Genomic DNA, 18521 nt, shown 5'->3' on the forward strand with positions numbered 1-18521 from the left:
TCCGAACCTGTGAACCCCAGGCCACTGAAGTGGAGCACGCACACTTAACCACTATGCCACCGGACTGGCCCCCATATGAAACCTTTCTTTCATGAAAACTGCTAGCAAATGCCAGGTTGGCTTGAGTTCATGCATCCAACAAAGATTAATGAGAGGCTATGATATAGAAAACACTGCACTTATCACAGTGGGGATACACAAATGGAACAGCCAATCATCATAAGCTATATTTTCCTTATTATTTCTCCCTCAAACTGCTAACAAACATGGACGTAATCAAAAAGTAATCATGAAAAAAGGAAGAAAAGGCTATTACTTTACTGATTCACAAGTAAGGCAATCAACCCCTGAAAACATTGCATAGACTAACAACAACAACAAAAAAAGTAAGGTTATTGTCTCACTAATCAATTTCACTAGTGTAAAAGATATAACTTCAAGACTTTGTGGATTTCAATGTGTCTTGTTGTCTATTCACTGGCTGCCAGGCAAAAGAGTACCTAACTAAACATACCAAATAAATGGTTGCAATATCTCAGTCCTCTCCGGAAACTTGATCTATAATGAATGCATTTACACAGCCAAGAGCAAGGAGTGGTGTTGGTTTTAGGGGTCACAGCCTCCCTTTCTGCTCCTTTTTCCAGCCTCCACATCATCACAGGTTCAGTACCCACCCCGTGCTCTCCTACCCTCTCCCTTTCAAAAGTAGCTCTGAGAAAAACCCCTGAAAAATCCATTGAAACTCGCTGATAAATGGCTGTTAATGTGTTATATGTAATCTTTCCTGGTAGTTTGCACTTTAACAGTGAAGTAACCAATCAATCAATCAATCAATCAATCAACAATGCAGAAGCAAAGCCTCTCATTACAAAATTCCAAGATTTAGTGAGACCACCAGCATTGTTCATGATAGTCAAAAAGTGGGAACAACCCAAATGTCCATCAACTAATGAATGGATAAACAAAATGCAGTATATCCATAGAATGGAATATTGTTTGGCAATAAAAAGGAATGAAGTACTGGTACATATTACAACACAGATGAACCTTGAAGACACTATGCTCAGTGAAAGAGGTCAGACACAAAAGGTCACATATTGTGTGATGCCATTTATATGAAATATCCAGAATAGGCAAAACCATAGAGACAGAAAGTAGATTGGTGGTTGTCTAAGGCTGGGGTGAGGGGTGGGGAGCTGGAGGGAAACGGGGAGTGACTGCTAATTGATATGGGATTTCTTTTTGGGGTGATGAAAATGTTCAAAAATTGATTGTAGTGATAGTTGCACAACTCTGTGACTATACTAAAAACCATTGAATTAGACACCTTAAATGGGTGAATTGTATGGGTTGTGAATTATATCTCAATAAAGTTGTTATTTAAAAAATGGGTTCAGGAGAATGTACGAGAGGTTACACTATAAAAGTCCCCAGCCCTGCTGCTATGTGCTACTCTGGTCTATCCCCTCGCTACTCAAATGTGGTCCTTGGACCAGCGGCTCTAGCATCACCTGAGAGCTTGTTAGAAATGCAGAATCTCAGACTCAGACCCCCTGAGACAGAATCCATTCCTTGGGCAATGTCTTCTTAGCTGACCAAAAGCTTTTAAAAAGTTTTCAGGGGCCGGCCCGGTGGCACAGGCGGTTAAGTGCGCGCGCTCCGCTGCGGCGGCCCGGGGTTTGCTGGTTCGGATCCCGGGCGCGCACCGACGCACTGCTTGGCAAGCCATGCTGTGGCGGCATCCCATATAAAGTGGAGGAAGATGGGCACAGATGTTAGCCCAGGGCCGTCTTCCTCAGCAAAAAAAGAGGAGGATTGGCGGATGTTAGCTCAGGGCTGATCTCCTCACAAAAAAAAAAAAAAAGTTTTCAGCTATGTAGAACTGCAGACACTCCATCGGTGTTGCAAAACAAAGCAGGGAAAAGCAAATGATGTTTGTTCCCTTCAAGAAGAGGAATGGCTCTCATAAAATGCATGGTAAAGTAATTTATGGGTACCTGCTGCTTTCAGAAAGCAGAAGGCACTGTAGGACTGGGGGTGGGTGAATGGAGGGTGACTGCTCACGAGTACAGTGTTTCTTTTGGGGGCAAAGAAAATGTTCTGGAATTAGATAGTGGTGATCAATGCACAACTTTGTGAATATACTAAAAACCACTGAACTGTACGATTTAAAAGAGTGAACATTATGGTATGTGAATTACTGTATATTTCAATAAAGTTGTTATTTTAAAAAGTCAGTGAGACAAACAGGAGAGGCATTTTGTAGAGCTGGTAGTAGTACTTTTTAGCGCCTAGAAATTCCACTTAATTCCTTTATACCAGGGTTTCTCAATCTCAGCACTATTGATGTTTTGGGCTAGATCATTCTTTGTGGTGGGGGCTGCCCTGTGCACTGTGGGATGTTTAGCAGCATCCCTGGCTTCTACGCACTAGATGCCAGTAGCGCCCTCCCCCCAGTTGTGACAACCAAAAGTGCCTCCAGACAAGGCAGCCGTTGCCAAATTTCCCCTGAGGCCCCAAATCCCACCTGCTTGAGAACCACAGACTTGGACACAGTTGGCCACACTTTTATGATAAGGAAGCTTTTCCTTAAAATGAATCTGATTCTGTGGCTTTGAGAAAATTTCTTCTTGTTGTTTTCTCAGTGGAGATGGTAAATAAGTGGTCAAATTCTTAGAACAACTTTTCAGATGCCTAAAGCCTTTATTTGTTGATGGCCTTTCGCTTGTTCACTTTTGCGACATTTCCTCTTCTGCCCCATTTTTCAAGTCTGGAATTCTTTTTACAACAATCCAATTGACCTTTATCTACTTCTTAGAGTTGCTTTTAAAATGAGAAGCCAAAATGAAACATAATGTGTGTCTCCATCAGGTCCAAGCAGGAAAAGAGAACCCACTCTAGATATACCAAATAGAAAGAACTTACTGGAAGGAATTGCTTACAAAAGAGTTGGAAGGGCTGAAGAAGTAAAAGGGGAAAGATGAGGTTACCCAGAGATTACTGATTCAGGAAGCCTTCCCACTCCTCGGACTGGAAAGCAAAAGGGCAAATGGGGTTCCCTTGACCCCGGAAAGGCTGGGCTGCTGGGGTTGTTGGCGTTCTAAATGCTGCACTCCTTGCATGAAGCCAAGCACCTGTATTCCCACTGAAGCTGCAGGAATCCCACCGTGACCCCAACAAAGGGGGTTTTTTATGACACGGCGAAACTATGATGTAATGTTCACTAAAAAAAAGCAAAACTTATGTGATGACAACTGCCTTTTTTTCTTTTTTTGTGAGGAAGATCGGCCCTGAGCTAACATCTGCCAATCCTCCTCTATTTTGCTGAGGAAGACTGGCCCTGGGCTAACATCCGTGCCCATCTTCCTCTACTTTATATGGGATGCCGCCACGGCATGGCCAGACAAGCGGTGCGTCGGTGCGCGCCCGGGATCCGAACCGGCGAACCCCAGGCCGCCGCAGCAGAGCGCGCGCACTTAACCGCTTGCGCCACTGGGCCGACCGCAACTGCCATTTTTTTGAGCGATTACTAGGTGCGGGCATTTTACACGCATTGTCTCATTTAACAAGATAATTCTCACAGAAACCCTATGGGGTAGGTATATATTATCTCCACTTTACAGGTGAGAAAGTGGAGACTCTTAGAAAAGTTAAGTTTCCATTAACATGCGAGCTCATGACGGAAAGGTTTTATCTCTCTTTTTCACCCTCATATTCCCAGTGCTACATAATAGTCATTTTTTGAATGAATGAATGAAAGTTTCACCACTAAGAAGTGGCAGAGACAGAACTCAAACCAGGTCCTTCTGCCTTCGGAGTTCATGTTCTTAATTCCAACACACTGCTGCCTCCCAGAAGTCCAGTGTGAGCTTAACTATGGGTGGGGGGGCGTATATATATAGCAGAGAAGATTAGAAAAAGTATGCTAAGATGCTAACAATGATTCTCTGATTACTTCTGGTTGGTGGACTTATGGGTGATTTTTCCCCTGCTTTTATACCTTTTCTGTACTATGCATATTTTTTTACAGTAAACATAAGTTGCTTTTATAGTCAGAATGAATAAATAATTGAATTCACCTCTTTTCTTAAAACTAAGTGTTGAAGAGAGGCAGGCTCTTCTTCTTCCTGATTGCCATGGCATGTCTGCTGGAGGTTGCCATAGTAGAAATTGAAAGGTCTTGGTCTCAGCCCAGCTTCTGTGCTCAGCCACAGGTATGCGAACCTGTTGGCCCACGGATTGCAGTCTGTCACTCCTCCTGTTGAATGAATCAGTGCAGATGGGAATAGCAGTTTAAGCAGGTGTGCTTTTTGATTTTACACTATAAATTCCTAGTTATCATCCTTTTGTATTTTGAGTGTCGTGATAGGCACCTTGGTGCACCACGCCGAGCCTCCTTCAGTGAAGGGCTTGTTGTCTCAGAAGCTGGGAGTGCTGTCGACGGGCGGTCTCAAGCTATCAGCCATTTAAGGAGGTGCGTCAGCTACAGAGAGCCACCTGGCCCAGGTGGCCTGCATCCGATGACTGATGGATGCGAGGTTATAAAGGCCAGGCCATCTTGACCCAACCCAGGACAAAGCTCCAGACCTTCCCTGAGGTTGTGGTTGGGCCTGTATGACAGATGGACTTCTCCCTCTGCCCACTCCTGCTTCCTGCCCCTCCCTAGCACAGGGAGTGACCTCCAGGGCACTCCCTAATAAACATCCTGTGTCCATCCTGTGTCCCCAGTCTGCTTCCTGGGGAACCCAACCTGTGACAAGTCTCAATTCTTATTTTATTTTTTTCACTAAAAATTCATCTCATATACAATAGAGAAAGTGGAAGATTATAGGAGGAAATGAGGAATGAAAGGGCATTTTATAATTTAGCAAGATATCAACACAGATAGCTAGCTTTTCCATTAACCCAAAAGGCTCCATTGTTGCTTGGCAGCTCTAAGATAATGTCTAAAGTATTGCTCCTCTCAGAGGAATCTGAAATGGAAAAGCCTTCCTAACCTGCACCTTCTTGAAAAAAATGTAATCTAGTGTGGCTATTTTGGGGTTAGTGGCCCTTCTGTTCTACTCAAATCTTCTTCTTCGTGGGAGATGTACTGGTCACAGTGATGTCCCCATTTCTCGACCATCTGCCTACCCAGTGGCCCCAGGCTTTATCCAACTTGCTACCAGAAGAAATCCTTATAGCTCTTAAGATAAAATGCAAGGAAAGCCAAAGTCGGGCCATTCTTCTAAAGTAGACTAAATTTCTACAATGGAAGATTCTTGCTTCTGGGACAGGAATGGAAAGAAAGAGCGTGGAGGCTGTGTGCTGCTCCAGAACACAGCAGGGAAGAAAGAAAGTTATTAGAAGCATCGGCTGGTAGTAGTAGGAAAGGAAGTAGGTGGGCCATCACTGGGTCCAGCTAAAGAACCAAGAAGGGGTTGAGGGAGCATCCCAGGCCCCATAAAGTGCCCTGTCACAACTCCCTGCTGTCCCCCAGGCCCCCCAGCCTGCTCCCAGCCCCATCTATCAGCCCATCCCTGACCACTTACCATATTGCACACCTCTGCTGCTGGGCACAGAAGCTTCTACCTGTACCTTGGTGTTAGGGAAGTGACCACTTCCAGTGCCCTGCAGGTGGGGAGGGGAGAAGAGGAGGATCCACAGGGAGATAAATCCCTGGCATTCCAAGTCAGACTTGTCAATACATTTTTCCACAGAAACACTGCTATCGTAAAGCGGTGTTTGCGCTCTCTGATACTACTGTGCTTCTGAGACATAGGTTAAATGTGCTTTTCCAGCTTGATCTGGGCCCTTAATCAACCTCTATAACCCTGTTTCTGAGAGAAATGGCCATCAATTTAAAAATAAACTTTCAGGGCCAGCACCGAGGCGTAGTGGTTAAGTTCCGCTTCAGCAGCCCAGGTTCGCAGGTTTGGATCCTGGGCGCAGACCTGTGCACCACTCATCAAGCCATGCTGTGGTGGTGACCCACATACAAAATAGAGGAAGACTGGCATAGATGTTAGCTCAGGGGGAATATTCCTCAAGCAAAAAAAGAGGAAGATTGGCAACAGATGTTAGCTCAGGGCCAATCTTCCTTACCAAAAAAATAAATAAATAAACTTTTGGAGCAAAACGTCTGTGTAAGTTGAAGCCTCCCCTCCTCCTCCCATTCTCCTCCTCCTCCTCTTCCTCACACACACGTACATATATATGTCAGACATTAAGCATTAATCAAACGTTATAACCCTTACACGTTTCTAAAAATATGAGTTTCAGTTAATATGTATTAAATTCCTTCATTTGTTAATTAAGTTGCAGCAAATTTCTATAGACTGAGAGAATGTATAAGGAAGGAAACCTGTGTGCAGGCCCACCCCTGCAGAACCACACTCAGATTACACACACATATCGTCAGCTTGCTGTGAGCTCTGCTGCTCACCAGCAGGGTGACCCTGGGCAAGTATCTTTCCCTCTTTAAGTCTTGGTTTCCTCATAATTTTACCTTCCTTAGATTCGTTAGAGCTCAAAAAATATCAGATTTTATTACCATAATGTGACTCCCACTGAAATGATTGCAACCAGGCCTATATTTACGCAGCAACCGAAAGGTTTCTTTACCTCTATTTCAGATTAAATACGATTCCAAAAGGTTTCTTTCAAAATGTCAAATTGGGGAAAAGAATTAGTCATAGTTAAACAATTTGAGGGAGCAATGGTGCCATACTGACACCATCTGGGAAATCCTCTGTCTATATTTAATGTTTAATCTAACTTTTTTTATTTTGCTTTGCATTTTGTCCTGTTGAAAGAATCCAGTTGTAGTGGTGTCTGTTACTCAGATACCTGAATCATAAAAGTGTGCAAATCATGGGCAAAACCCTGACCCCACACCCTCTTTCCAGTTTTGTGCACTTTGCTTCTTTTGTAACCCGCATAAAAGTCAGCACTCCACATAATCCAGTCTACATACTGAGTGGCATTCAAAGCAGCACAGCCCAGCCTCCAGAAGTAACTATGCTTCACTGGAGTCCTTAGAAACCAACAAGGCAGGCCCAATTTGCAACTCCCACAATACTTACAATCTAGTTCTCCCCTTCCTTTCGCTTGCAATATCTCTCTCATCATGTAAGTGCCATGAATTCCTCAATCCTTCATTCTCCACTTAAAATTTTACAAAATCTCTCTACAACAGCTAACCTACATGAATTTGTACCTTTTTTAAAAATTTTTTATTGATGTCATAATAGTTTATAACATTGTGAGATTCCAGTCGTACATTATTATTTGTCAGTTACCACATAAATGCGCCCCTTCATCCCTTGTGCCCACCCCCCAACTCCCTTCCCCCTGGTAACCACCAAACTGTTCTCTCTGTCTTGTGTTAGTTTATATTCCACATAGGAGAGAGGTCATACAGTGTTTGTCTTTCTCTGTCTGGCTTATTTCACTTAACATAATACCCTCCAGGTCCGTCCATGTTGTTGCAAATGGGATGATTTTGTCTTTTGTTATGGCTGAGTAGTATTCCATTGTATATATATACCGCATCTTCTTTATCCAATCATCTGTTGAGGGACACTTGGGTTGCTTCCGCTTCTTGGCTATAGTGAATAATGCTGCAATGAACATAGGGGTGCGTAAGCCTCTTCGCATTGTTGATTTCAAGTTCTTTGGATAAATACACAGAAGTAGGATAGCTGGATCATAAGGTATTTCTATTTTTAATTTTTTGTATTTTCTCCCTTTTTGACTGCCTCCCCAGTTCACTCTTCTCTTCTCCCTGCTAGCAGCTCTTGCTCCCCTTTCCATAGCAATCTTGTTAAACACAGTTGTGCGCCTTGCAATTCTCCAGCTCTTTCTCTTCATTACAACAATAGCCTCAGAATTTTTCACAGGAGGGGTTTCATGGAAGGAATTGTGTTACCCCAAAATTCATATGTTGATGCCCTGACCCCCAATATAACTGTATTTGAAGGGAGGGCCTTTAAAGTGGTAATTAAGGTTAAATGAGGTCATAAGGATGGGGCCCTAATCCAATAGGACTGCAGTCCTTATAAGAAGAGGAAGAGACACCAGGGATGCACATGCTCAGAGGCAAGGCCACATGTGGACACAGCGAGAAGGTGGCCATCTGCAAGCCAAGGAGAGAGGCCTCAGGAGAAACCAACCCTGCTGACATCTTGATCTTGGACTTCTATCCTCCAGAACTGTGAAAAAATAAATTTGTGTTGTTTAAGCCCCCCAGTCTGTGGTACTTTGTTATGACAGTCCCAGGAAACTAATACAAAGGGCTTAGGGCAACAAACTGGTCTAGGTAACCGCCCCTAAGGACTATGATTACATCAACACACTGTTTTTATTTAGACTGTATATTTATATAAGGTAGCTTCCAGGAAGGTGAGGGCTGAAGAGATGACTTCTAGCATTCAAGCCCTCCACAAGGCCCCTCTGTCCATGACCAAATCCATCTAAACCTCATCTCATTTACTTTGAGCTTATTGCCCCATCCACTCTGTGACCTAATTTCTCATCATTTCCCAGCTCTGAAGTCTGCTCGATCCTAACCAAGGGAATCTGCCTCCTTTTGACCACGGCCTCTATGACTGGGCCTCAGCGTACTTTCATCAAAGAAATGCTCATGCCATTTCCTGTAAGACTCAGTAGTCAGTGCATGTACTTACAGCACTGAACCCAAACAAGAGAGGTAGACATTCCTCCACTGTATTAGCTTGCTAGGGCTGCCACAACAAAGTACCACACACGGAGGGGCTTAAACAACAGAAATTTATTGTCTCACAGTTCTGGAGGCCAGAGGTCTGAGATCCTTCTGATCTCAGGTTGGTTCCTCCCGAGAGCTGTGAGGAAGAATCTGTTCCATGCCTCTTCCTAGCTTCCGCTGGTTTGCTGGCAATCTTTGGCATTTCTTGGCTTATAGATGTATCATCCCGATCTCTGCCTTCCTGTTCACATGGCATTCTCCTCGTGTTCGTGTCCGTGTCTAAATTTCCCCTTTTCATAAGGATATAATCACATTGGATGAGGGGCCCACCCTATCCTGTATGACCTCATCTTAATTAATTATGTCTGCAGCAACCTTATTTCTAAATAAGGTCACATTCTGAGGGACTGAGGGTTAGGACTTCAACATATGAATTTGAAAGGGGCACAATTCAACCCATAACTCCCACCTTATGCAAAAATACACCTGAAGATTCCCAGAGCACTTTAAACCCATCTGCTCCTCTCGCTACTCCTCCATGGGAGCTGAAGATAAAAGGGGAAATGGCAGAGAACGCCACGGTAGAAAGGCCGTGCTGTTTTTAAAGAGGATTTGTGAGCATATTGTCTCTGCATCTCACCTTTCTCAGTTGTGACATGAAGGGGCTGGGAGCACTAAGTTGCTGATGATACTTCTAATTCAAAAATTCTCCAATTTATGGAAATAAAGTACTTCAATTTCAGTGATGAAAGGGGGTGAAATTAAAAGTTCCAAAGCAGGAATTCTTCCCCTGAGATCCATGGATTTATTTCTAGAGGGGTCCACTGTTCCCCCAAATTACATGCAAAATGCGGATTGGTTGTGTATACCCCTACACATTTCTTAGGAGATGGTCCACATTTTTCATCAGATTTTCAAAGAGGCCATGCCTCCCAAGAGTTACCACCTCTGTTTGGGAGACTAAAAGGCTCGTGTCCAGCAGAGCTGACCACTCAGTGACCACCAGTTCCCTCTTGCACCCAAGCAGCACCGCAGTGGGCTGAGGCCTCCCCCAATCACCTGCAACTTTTCTTAGGAATGGGGCTTCCCACCTGTCATCACCACTTCTGCTGTCATCCCTGACTTGACTTCACTCAACCTGTCCCGTTCCCCTCACCCCTGAGGCGAGTCTATGGTGCCTGATGAGCCTCTACTTCTTTGTGGGCCAATTGCCCTGCATTCTAAACCTAATTATTTGCTCTCTTCCTGCCTCCATCTCCCAGTCTTAGCTGAAAACTGTGTCTGTCCAGACACCAAGACTCCAGATCTCCAACTCTTCCCTCTATCAGACATCAGAGCGGGTCATGGTGGGGAAGGGCCTGATCCCTGAGCTGCTGTGCATTTGGCCCCCCCATTGGGAGTTCAGCTGGACCAAGGCTGAAGGCAAAGTCTAGGGGCAAAGGAGAGTAAGCAGGTTTAGAGTGTCTGGGACCCGGCCCAAGGTTCCTGTTTTGGAGCAACATGGGTTATGGAGAGCCAGAGGGACAAATCTACTCAGAGTCACTGGAGACTCCACTGGAAAGACCAAATAGAGACATTCATTCCAAAGGCCGGAGACAGGATCTAGATTGTCGTGCAGCTAAGAGTTATGACTCAGAGGGAGCCCAAACTCAGATGAAAAGCAGGTCAGGGAAAAGTGAGAAGGGTCCAGGACCATCCTCATAGTTGGTCTAAGGTATCCGTTTATATAAAGGCAGTAGAGTGGTTAAGAGCAGAGACTCTGGGCCCTGACTGCTTAAGTTCAAATTCTGGCTCAGCCACTTCCCAGTTGACCCTGGGCAAGTTACTTAAAATAAGTCATACCTCAGTTTACTCATCTACAAAATTGTTGTTAGTGCCATCGAGTCAATTCCGACTCCTAGTAACCCTGTGTACAGGGGAGCTGAACCCTGCCTGGTCTTTCTGCACCATCCTCTCACCTTCCAGTGCTGTATCAGACAATGCTCCACTGCTCTTCATGTGGTTTTCACGGCCAATTATTTGGGAAGTGGGTGGCCAGGTCCTTCTTCCTAGTCTGTCTTAGTCTGGAAGCTCCGCTGAAACCTGTCCACCATGGGTGACCTTGCTGGCATTTGAAATACCGGTGGCATAGCTTTCAGCATCACAGCAACATGCAGCTGCCACAGTATGACAACCCACAGATGGCTGGTGTGGTTCCCTGACCGGGAAACGAACCGGGGCTGCAGTGGTGAGAGCTCCAAATCTTAACTAGACCACCAGGGCTGACTCAGCTACAAAATAGGAAATACTAATCATACTTACCTCTGGGGGTTGTTGAGAGGATTAAGTGAATTAGCACCTGTGAAGGTTTAGAACAGTGCCTGGCACACAGTAAGCGCCAAGTGTTAGCTGATATTATAAAGTCAGCACATGATGATTCACAGACAGGCACTAGAGAGATCAACATCCATGTGAACACATCAACTAAAACCACCATTTCTCCACCATTCTGGATCCGCTGCAGGCCTCCAATGACACCAACGATAGCAACACACCAGCCCAGAAGAAGCCTGAGTAGCTCACGTGTCACACGCTACTTCAAGATGCCAGACTGGGAATGCCAGCTCCTTGACTCTCATCTGCTCAGCTTCTCCCTCCCAGAACCTCTGCCCGGCTTTTTACTGTCTAATTTGCAAACTCTGCCCCTTTACCCAAAAGCATGCACGATCCTAACTCCCTCCCAGCCCTGATGACCCAGTTAACCACCCAGTGCGTTCTTCACTCATACCCAAGTCTCCTGTTTACCTTCTGCCAAGTCCATTGTTCCAAACGTCCAAGCTGAATCTTTCTAACCATCTCACTTTTTATTCAGGTGGCCTACTGACCTTTTCTAGAGGACGTCACAGAGCAGTAATGCTTCTACAAGTTTAGGTTGTTCAACTTCACCTGCATGTTTAAAGCTGTTGTGTAGCCTTTGAATCATCTCTTTGTCTCCAACACTCTCTAAGACAGCTCTTCCAAACCTTCCCTCTCGCTTCAAGCCCCTAATTTTTCCCACCTCCCTTATCCCCAACTTACGCCATCCCCTCTACTTTACTCACATCAGGCCATCAATTGACTATCTTCCTCCTTCTCCGCATCTATCTCTTTCTTTCTTCTTCACTGTTTTGGTAGAAGTGTTGGTCCTCTTTTTAAAGGCAAACCCCTCCTGAAATGAAATATAATCCATGATCCTGGGTTAGATCACACATTGGGGAGGGGGAAAATTTGCTATAAAGAACAGTATTGGGACAGTCAGTAAAATTTGAATATGAACTCTATATTAGATAAAGTATTGTATCAATATTAAATGTCCTGAATTTGATGATTGCACTGTGGTTACCTAGGGAAATGTTCTTGTTTTTAGGCGATATTGTACCTACATTTTTAGGGGAGAAGGTGATGACATCTGGAATTTACTCTCCAATAGTTGAGCAAAATATATATATGTGTATATATATGTAAATAATGAGTAATGTGTATATTATTATATATTTTATATATACATATATTTGAAAAAAGAGATAAAACATATAGGGCATAATGCTAACAACGGGCAGATCTAGGGAAAGGAAGTCAGGAGTTCACTGTAATATTCATGCAACATTTCTATAGTCCTGAAATTTTTTCAAAATAAATTTTAATTAAAAACCAGGCTGTACTCCAGGTGAGTTCAGTAACTCATTTAGCTTCTCTGAAGTTCCTCTTGAATAGAATTTCTAGATAGAATCACTTGAATTGAATGCATTTGTTAAGTCCTTTTTAGGCATACATGTACAATACAAGCACATATAACTTTATCAGTTCATGCATGAAAATGTCAAGGATTCAGTGAAGGATCAGTTTAAGTAATAATATATTCGGCATGCTGGCTTTCTCAGCTAACTACTGTTAATTGCTATTTAAGAAGATTTTTATTGCTTCCAAAGAAATAAAAAAAAATTTTAATAAAAGGAAGGCAAACTCCTTCCCTTGGTGCTCATGATTTAAATCCTTCCCGCCCTCTTCCTAGTTATCGGCCCTACAAGATTCGTTCTCTTTCCAGTTCTTGAACCCACATCACTTGTTTCCTCCATTATTCAATTACACGCAGGACTTCACTATCCTGGAAAAGCCTTTCACTGCCTCCTGTAGTTACCATTCCATTTCTCTCTGTTCTTTACTGCTCTACTTCATGAACACGTGGTCAATATTCCCTGCTTTTCTGCTGAAAATTTTATGGTGCAGACAGAATGAAAATATGGAGACAAAGCAGGAGTGACCCATGGAGCCAAGGGTTTTGCAAAATCCGATCCAACTCAATAAACATTAACTGCATTAGTCACAGTGTCAGACCCCCAGGATACAAACTGAATCAAACATGGCAGTGTCAGTAATTGGCTCAAGGTCACAGATAGTAATTGATGGAGCCCAGACTTAAACCCAGGCGTGTGACTCCAGAATCTCCCTTTGAGGGGATAATTTGATGGCCAATGGAGGGGAAAGAAATGTGCTGTGGGGTTGCCGAGGAAGACACACTTAATTATTTGTGTCATTTCAAGATAGATGAGAAATGAGCGAACTGGTAAAATGATAGCTTCCCGAAAGAGATGGTGAAGATTCCAGGGCCTGGGCGTCTGTGACTGGCCAGAGCTGAGAGAAAGCTAGAGACCATTAGAAACTCTTCTGGACTTGATACTGTCCTGCCCAAAGCATGCTAGGTGGGCAAGCAACTGCCAAAGCCCATGGAAATCTGACTCTCCCTCTTGTACTGGTCAGCATGGCCTTAGAAGATTCACCCCGAGCTAACATCCCTGCAAACCTTCCTCTATTTTTTAGTATGTGGGCTGCCAGCGCAGCATGGCCACTAACAGAGCCGTGTAGGTCCACACCCGGGAACCAAACCTGGGTTACCAAAGCAGAGCCCGCTGAACTTAACCACTAGGCCACTGGGGCTGGACTGCACTTCTTTTTCTTAATCATTCATTTCAAAAAGCAGGTACAATCCTGTGACCTCTAAGACAGCTCCCGAATCTGAATCGGCAGCTGTGACTTGCCTCTCAAGTCCCCAGTCTCAAATTTCCTGCTTTGACTGGCCACTTAGATGTCACTTTAGGCTCAAAGTTTATACAAGTGAACTTCTGCTAATCTTCCCAAAGCTGCCTGCCCCTCCCAATGCCGCTATGCCCTTAAGGACACCACTGTTCCCCCAACCCTTGGAGCCCTCTTCAATTTCTCCTTAGTCTTCTGGATATAACAGTTGCCAAGTTTTGTCAACGATTTCCCAGTTTATTTTCATTTCTTCCCTTATTTTCACTGCTGGGGCCATGGTCCTAGTTCAGGCCATTGCCTCCATGTCTTTCAACAATGACTTTGACCTCTGAACAGCCCCTCCTGTCTCTGGCTCTCTCTCCTCTTCAGTCACCCCTGTGTGGAGTTGCCAAGCTGATCTGCCTAAATCACAGCTTGAATCCTGTCACTGCTTAGCTAAGAAAAGCTATGACTGCCCACGCTCTACAAAGAGAGATCCAGGCTCCTCAAGGGACTTGGGAGGCCTTTTGCAGGCTGCTCTTTGCCTGGCAGGTAGAGGCAAGAGCAGAATGATCCAGAGGGAGAGAAGCTTCAGGCTTAACAGAGTCCTGCTCCAACCAGCTCGCCCTCCTGGGGCAGAACTGTGGACCCACCAAACACTCTCCTGACCATCCAGGATACCCCACTCTGTGACCACTGTGCTTTGAAACATTCAGTTTTCACTGTTTGGAGTGCTAACCTTCTTCCAGCCCACTACAAAGATCCCAGCCAGCATCAAGACCCCATTCCATTCCCACACTTCCAAGAAGCTTTCCCAGCATCTTCCCACTGTTCCTTCCCTCTTCTGAATGTCTCTAAAGTAGTCTATTTCTAATACCACTCATTTAAGCATCAATCTTCCACTGCCATCGCTATATTTCTTACACGGGCACGTTGAATTGTCAGTTTTCTCCATCTTTGTATGGTCAGTACCAAGCAAGTACTGACATATAACTTAAAAAGTTATATTTAATGACTATATGCACAATAGTTAACATTGTTAAATTTTTAAGTATTTCAAACATACAGAAGAGTAAAGACACCAATATAACAGACACCCATGCTACCAACACCCAGATTCAACAGATGCTAATATTTAACAAAATTTGCTTCAGAAATCTTAAAAAAGAAAGAAAATTAAAACGTTACAGAGAATAGTTAAAACCCACCTCCCTCCCCCAACCCATAAATATGCTTGTTCCTTCCCTTTCTCTCCAGAGGCCATCACTGCCCTCATTCCCATGAATGTTTGAACTTCTAATGATATTTCCATAAATAATAATATATATAATTGTGTGCTTTAAAATTTTACACAAATATCATATTGTATCTATCTGTTCTGATGTGGCTTTTTTTCCACCTTCACAAAGGTTATGTCTTTGAGATTTATTCAGGTTGATACCTTCATTCACTGGGCCTGTCGTTCATCATAACAGTTGAATCAGTCAGTCCCTATGAGAAAGAGCTGGTGTACCCAAAAGATTGGACTGAAGAGAGTCCACTGAAGGGACTCTTTCTAGAGATGTGGGCAGGGTTAAGGGAACCAACAGGGATAGCGAAGCCCCAGGGACCAGCAGTGTCAGGAAGCTTTTGCACAGATTACCTTTGCTCCGAATGCGTCCTTCATTGCCAGCTCCATGACAACGGATCTGAGCCCTTTAAATACCTTGCCTTGGCCAGCTGGCACGATGTCAGTAGAGGTGGGGGCATGACACTGCAGGAGGAAAGGGTTTTGCTTCCCGCTCAGCAGGCTCCCGCAATGCGCACAGCTTCTGCAGTGTCCAGCAGCCAGCAGGTTCCCCTGGTAACCACCTCCGGTAGGTTTGCAGCCTCCAGTGAGAGGCCTCCCTGTGAGCGGCTTTGCCTGGCACCCTAGAGGGACGATTCCCAGCAAGTTCTGGAGCATGGATTTCCAGCAAGTTCCACTGGTGCAGCACCACAGTGACTTCTCTGCTGTTTAGTGAGCCATGGCTGTGCCCTCTTACGAGGCTTGGAGGGAGAGGGCTCTTCCTTGGGTGCTCTATGGCAGCGATAGGGCAGTGGCTGCTCTCATATCAGCTATGCCTATGTTTCAGAGTTCTCTTGACTTCTTACTAGCCAACCTCTTGTTATTCCAATCCCCTGTTATAGTTAATAATTCTTTATATTAAACTTTCTCTGTTCAAACTACTGTGTGACTCCTCTCTCTTGATTGGCCCCAAACTGGTACATAGTCATCACTCCTATGCTTGAAGGGCCCAGGGGAGGGGACAGCTACTGAAAGCAGTGAGAAACACAGTTATAGGAGAGTGGCTCCCTCATCAGGAGAATGATACATAAATGGAGGTTTAGTCATACAATGGAATATGATACAACAGTTATGCTGGGTAGTGGCCATTTGCCACTCCCACACATTCTCAACCCTTCTCCGTCCTGCTCTGTATCTGGGAAACTGACCATAGGGTGCTGGTAAGTGGTTGACACAAGCACCATGGGAAAAAAATTTTTAATATTTGTAGTGTTTGCTGATTTCCCTGGCATCAGTACTCCCACCATGGCCAATTCCAATTTATCGATGTGACATCACTGAACCTGGAGCTGGGAGGAGGTGCTCATAATTGGCTCCAGCACGTCCATGGAGGCTGACCTCTAAGGACTGCAAACTCCAGGCTCCCTTGCCCTCTGCCAATGGGAGTAACAGCAGGAGATGAGAGGGGGACTGAGAGAGCCCCTCTCTCCCCTGCTTCCTCCCTAACAGGCTATGGTTTGGGTGTTATTGTGTTTCTCTCCTCACAAGAGGCCTAGATAGGTTGTTTCTGCTCTCTCTCTATTACATAAAAAGGCTGTGGTGAGCATCTTTGTGCATGTCTCCTTGACCCGTGTGTGAGAATTTCTCCAGCAGTAGGGTTGCCAGATCAAATATAGAATGCCCACTTAAGTTTGAATTTCAGAAAAACACCAAATAATTTTTTATTTTAAGTTTGTCCAAAATAGTACATGGGTCATATTTATACTAAAAAATCATTCATTGTTTACCTGAAAATAAAATTTAACTGGGAGTCCTGTTTTGTTTTTGTTTTTGCTAAATCTGGTGACTCTACCTGGGGAAAGTTCTAGAAGTGGAATTTCTGTGTGGACATTGTTCTTCCTAAAAGAATATCTCCAACATGGTTTGGGGTCTGTAAATTATGTAAGATGAATTGGTTTCATGTTCTTTGGATATTCCTCAATTGAGTTTTCAGTCATCTGTAACCCCATGTTGGGTCTTCCTTTTGACGGGGTTCAGGGCAGGCTGCCCCAAGATGCACTACTCTGGTATGCGGATTATTTTGAGCTGAAGACAATAAAGGCTCAGAAGACTCAGGAAGAACATTTGACCTTCCCCCAAACTGCCTAAAAGAATTTAACATAGAAGGCCTGTTCCAGGAAGGAGCTAATACCATATGATAGCTATAGTATAACGTAAAATAGGTGTGCTAGAAAGACACCAACAAGCCCATTGTTAGCCCAGCAAAACTTGTTTAACAAACATTTGCATTTCCATCTCCATGTAAATTGTCTTCCTCCCCTCTGAAATCCCGAACCACTACCCCCAACATCCTCCTTGTCTTTAGCTGAAGATACTTAAGCTAGTAGCTTCTGCCAGATGGCCAAGTTGCTCAGTTTTTCCTGAGTTTCTCCCATGTATACAGGTTACTAAACATTGTTTGATTTTCTCCTGCTAACCTGCCTTTTTAATTATTTGACCAGCCATAAGAACCTCAGGGTAAAGGGGGAGAGGAATTCTCCCTTTTCCCCCAACAGTTTAACATGGCTTGACAGTGGGTGAGGCCACGGCCACATGATGACCAAGTAGACGCGGGGCTCTCAGGTGCAGTGGAGCAAGACAGGCATATGAGACCTGTCCCCCGAGGAGGCTGAGGAGCGTGCTCTTGTCTCAAACTCTGGATCCCTGGACTCATCCTCCTACCCTCGTCCACCGGCAAATGCTTCTGAAGGGGCCAGTGGGAGTTCAGATTCGGGGCCCAGCTCCTTTCCCTTCCGGAGTCCCCTCCCCCTGGGACCCAGTGCCCAGAAGCCTGACTCTGGGGTCCCAACCAGGCTTACATCCTGAGCATCACACTTAATCTTCCCCCAGTCTCCCTGGTAAGTCTTGTCTGTGTGGGGGAGTTTCTTTGCTGCCAGGGAGTGACCTTTATCACAAAGCAAGGTGACAAATTAATGCCCAGAAAGGCATTAAAGATGGTGAAATGTGTTGCCTCCCAGGAGCATTTGTGTTTTAAGCAGTAATTCAAACGGCTGGAGTTCTGACAATGGATTTTAAGAGACAATTTCAGAGAACCTTTCTGACACATGTAAATATTTCTTTCTCCCCTTCCGGAGGAAAGTCCTCGTCTTCTTTTTCACCACTCCTCCACAAGCTTATTTTATTTTTCCTCATCCAGAAGAGTTCCTAACCTTCTGATTTTGGAGATGGAGAGTTTTAAAAAGGTCCAGATCTAGCAGGAGATTGTGTTGGATCCTGTGTGTTTCCCCGGCTTCTTCCTAGCTACAGGAAAAGCAGTGGCTTTAGAATTGTCCCACAGTGCCATCTGCTGCCGCAAAGAGCAGGCACTGCAACATCCTTTAGCGTGTATTTTACAAAAGCAGTTTTTTTCTTAAAGGGACCAAGGATTATTTTGGTTTGGTTAGCTTTGCTCTGCTTTGTTTTCTAACACTGATGAACAGCTGCGCTTCTACATAACTGAAAACTTTTCAAAAGCTTTATGGC

The 18521-nt window shown here is 44.5% G+C and overlaps 1 long non-coding RNA gene across 1 annotated transcript in view; it reads right to left on the reverse strand.

Moving 5' to 3' along the window:
* Positions 1-7338: 7338 nt before the first annotated feature.
* LOC147912004 (uncharacterized) overlaps positions 7339-18521 on the reverse strand; it is a 32239-nt gene continuing 21056 nt past the window's right edge. Inside the window, exons 2-3 of the long non-coding RNA XR_015550707.1 lie at positions 11785-11891; positions 7339-7601 (exon numbers count right to left, since the gene is read on the reverse strand). This is a non-coding gene — a long non-coding RNA (uncharacterized LOC147912004). The remainder of the gene's footprint in view (positions 7602-11784; positions 11892-18521) is intronic.

The sequence above is a fragment of the Ceratotherium simum genome, chromosome X (assembly GCF_057802395.1).
Source record: "Ceratotherium simum simum isolate JZ-2026a chromosome X, ASM5780239v1, whole genome shotgun sequence".
Taxonomy (NCBI): domain Eukaryota; kingdom Metazoa; phylum Chordata; class Mammalia; order Perissodactyla; family Rhinocerotidae; genus Ceratotherium; species Ceratotherium simum.